Here is a 4,214-nt window from a genome sequence, read left to right on the forward strand (position 1 = left end):
AACAGAACTGCACCATGCAGCAATGGAAGTGAGTGATAAATCTGGTCTGACAAATCCTGATTTGTTTTAGATCATGGGTAAGAAATGACAGCAGTAAGAGGGACAGCAGGGAAGAAGGTGGATTGGTAGAGTCAGCAGGATTTATTATGGAAAATGTGGATTGGTAGAAGCAGCATGGTGCAATATGGAAAGAAGGTGGGCTGGTAGAAGCAGCATGGTGCAATATGCAAAGAATGTGGGCCGGTAGAAGCAGCATTGTGCAATATGGAAAGATGGTGGGGTGGTAGAAGCAGCATGGTGCAATATGATGTCATTAAATGTCTCACTTCCAGACTTATCCTCCTCTGATGTGATGTAACCATTTGCCTCGAATCCTGCATGCGGCCAGATTAATCAGATTCTTCCGGGTGAAACCAAGCAGCGGTCATTTTTAATAAACAGTCGGTCATGATGTGTCTATATCTGTCCCGCAGGAAAAGATCTGTGACACTAATTGGACACATTGGGTCAATATGACACGAATTGAAGATTTGTTGTTTACACAGCATTAATATATATAATTGAAATGCTGCTAAACAAACATGACGCTCTATTATTAAAGAACTGATACAGACCCACACAGTTTCTTTTTTAGTCTATCTGCAGCCAAAATGCTGTTTTTTACTTTAGGTTAGAATAAGCAAGAACTGAAACTTCATTTCTGTCCATGACCCCATCTTTATTATATAAGTACCTGCATCCTAAAGCAGACCTCAAGATAAGCAAATACTGTCTATGTACCAGATCCCTGTGTATTCTCATGTGCTTTGTGTATTTCTTTCAGATCTGTGCAGATGCATAGGTTAAAAAAACATAAGTTTATCAAGTTCAAGCATTAGGGAAATAAAAATATCTTATATAAAACTCTATAGACATGGCTGATCCAGAGGAAGGCAAAAAAAATCAAATGACTTCAATATTCCAGGAGCTTCCTGTAATAACGTCCAGTCACTATTGTGCACATTGGCTGGTCTTGTATTCATCTCTGTAGTTTTCTGCAGGCACCTACAGAATGGGCCTGATTTACTAAAGAAGATCGACTATCATGGGAGAACCTGGGTGATCCAGCAAATCTAGAAGAGATTTGCTATTCATTGGCCGGTGTCTTCAATCCTGGATCAGATCTATTCTAAGTTTGCTGGATCACCCAGGTTCTCCCATGATAGCCTATCTTCTCCAGCCTTGGGGAACTTTAATAAATCCTGCGCAATGTGTGCAAAACAGGGATAATGACGTTTCTACCTATATATATAAGGTACTATCTGAGTTTGCAAAGGCACTGTTAGGAAATGCTTATCGAGCCTAACACAATATCCCACACTCGGCGAAACTTTGCGAAACCATCGGAAATCACTATTGGAGGGTTATCGCGGCTGCATTCATAAATACCGCCGTGGGAATCCTCCTGTCAGTGAGCGATCCCCGGGCAAGCCCTCATTCTGACCTGTAGTGCCCGGGGATCTCTCACTGAGAGGAGGATTCTCACGGCTCTATTCATAAATGCAGCCACGATACTCCTCCTCTCATAGTGAGGCATGCGGCTTGCGTTTATGAATGAAGGCGGCTGTGGGAAAAATCAGAGGATTTTTCCCACGCTGCATTTATTCATGAGCAGCCAGTCGTGAGACTCACACTGTGTTCCTGGATAGAGAAACTCTATCCAGGAACACATAGTACAGGGCTGCAACAGCTGCTCCGCTCCCCTGATTATTGGTCTAGCAGGTCCCAAAAATTCGGTCTCGCCGGACGAATTTACAAAGGCCGTTCTCGCTTACATATTTGTTAAGCAAGCCCAATTCGCCGCGAGACCGAATTAAAAAAATTTGCTCACTCATCCCTACTTGAGATTTACCTGTGCACAGCGGAAGGGGTTTTAGGAGCAGATTAGTCCCTTGCTTCATCCTGCCATTGGCTTTATGGCCTCTCTGCTCCCAGTCCTCAACTGGGCTGACTTGCTGCTGGTGTGAATTTGTGTGATTTATTGTTGCCGACTTTGCCTGTTTCTGACCCTGTGAGTTTATGCAGCATGGGCAGACCATTTTCCTGTGACCCCGACTCTGCTTGTGTCTTGCCCCCGTGTACCTCGTCTAGTGGACGCATTACCTGTGTATGACCTCTGCTCTGTATTCTGGACTTCTGCTGGAATCTTGGTACTGTTTTATCTATGGGCTCCGGTCATCTGCCAGCTTTTCCTGGGACACCTTTAAGTCCTGGGGGCAACAGTGTGCTGGTAAACCCAATCAGTCTCCCGATGATGAGCGGGGGCTTGCTATAGAAGAAGAGTTCAGCATTAGATTGGGGGTCTGCTGAGTACTGATCCCGTACAGACACAATGTAGGTTTATATCCCATGTAGCTGCTGAATGTAGCAAGCGCACCGTGCAGAACATTTCTACTTCCTTGCACTTCAGTAAAACACATTAATAATAAGAATTAGACATTTGGACTGGAGGGAACTTTAGGCCACATTTATGACCGTGCTGTGTATCGGCCATTCCTGTACAGAATGCCGAGGGCAGCCCAACCTCTGAGAGATCCTAAAACAACTCTCATCCCATATGGTGATAATTTGCTTGTTTGTATACAACAATTAGCGGAGTTCATTGACAAGCTGCGTACAATGACAATGCAACCCCCGGTATTATACTGATACGCTCACCTTTTATTGCAGAAACGTTGCAGCGGAGTGTTAAGTAGAGGAATGTATCACAGCGTGTCTCTTTGTATATCATCAGCGGAGATGTAGGGAATGTGTCTGCTGTATTCACAGATATAATTCATCTTGCAGGTGATTCTGCTGTCATAAGACATTTCCTGGAGTTATTGATGGAAACTGGGTGAGTGCCGACTATTTTATTCCAGAGGGAAATGACGGCCATATGATATATATTTACACAGAGGGGAAAGATTATAAAACACCAGAACCTATTGTGCGCAAAGAGAAAACCTTTCATGTCCAGAGATAAAACATTAAAATAAAACTTAACATTGTTAACTGACTGCAGGTCTGCATAGCCCACCTAATACATTTTTTTTATAAACTGTTTAAATGTTTTAAAAAATGTTTTAAACTATAATTGTATCAGACAATTGCAGGATTAAAAACAGGTAGCCAAGCAGCTTCCCAACACTGAAACTTTTAGTGTTATTAAAAATGTGATTGGAAAATTAAGCTGTGACCATTGAGACAAGGAGAGGACAATCAATAAATATCTTCTGCATTCAATATACACAATCAATATTTGCTTATTGTTTCTTTTTGATACTATTTACAGGTTAAAGTATTTAGTACTTTGGAGTTGGTTATGATGGATCACTTGCCCCTAAATTAGTTTTTGTACATTATTGTTGGTCAGCAGTGGATGGCGTTGTGTTTATTGTATATAACAAACTCTAGTGCAGGCACGGGTAAACTACGGCCCGTGGGCCGTATAAGGCCCAATACGGTGGTTTCTTGTCCCTTTGGGTGTTCCACAGCTCATGTGGAACACGTCCCAGCTCGTCGAGGTAGGCGGGCTGTGTCCCTGCACACAATCCGCTCACTCTCCCATTACAGGCTCAGATCTGTGATCGGCCCGGCCCATCTTTTACGTTTTATTATGTGGCCCCTGACTGAAAAAGTTTGCCCACCCCTGCTCTAGTGTCTTAGACCAGTGGTTGCCAACCTTTTGGAGCTCATGGACCACTAAATTTACGGACCCTGGACCGCACATGCGCAGGGAGCCGTGCGTCGCTCAAGGGGGAAGAAACTTCCCCCAAAGTTACGTCATTATACAAGAACCCCTCCACTGTCCCATCGCAGCTCTGAGCCTATGGTCCGCGGCTCTGGGGGCGCACCGGCCAGGGTGGCGGACCACCAGTTGATGACAGCTGTCTTAAACAGCAAGAATTTGTTACACATTTTACATGGGGATACAGCGCCATCTACTGGTCTGTGACCTGAAAATTAGCTGGAGATTCTTTATCAAATGGCATGATGAGGGAAAAAGGATTTCTATACGTAGAAAATAATCTAGTTCAATATTGTTCCTCTCTACTTTTTACTACTGTTCTTCAACCTATACAATGTCTGCAGTCTCTGACCGTCTCCTGTACAATGTCTGCAGTCTCCGACCGTCTCCTATACTATGTCTGCAGTCTCTGACCATCTCCTGTACAATGTCTGCAGTCTCTGAC

The sequence above is a fragment of the Pyxicephalus adspersus genome, chromosome 4, assembly GCF_032062135.1.
Source record: "Pyxicephalus adspersus chromosome 4, UCB_Pads_2.0, whole genome shotgun sequence".
Classification (NCBI taxonomy): Eukaryota; Metazoa; Chordata; class Amphibia; order Anura; family Pyxicephalidae; genus Pyxicephalus; species Pyxicephalus adspersus.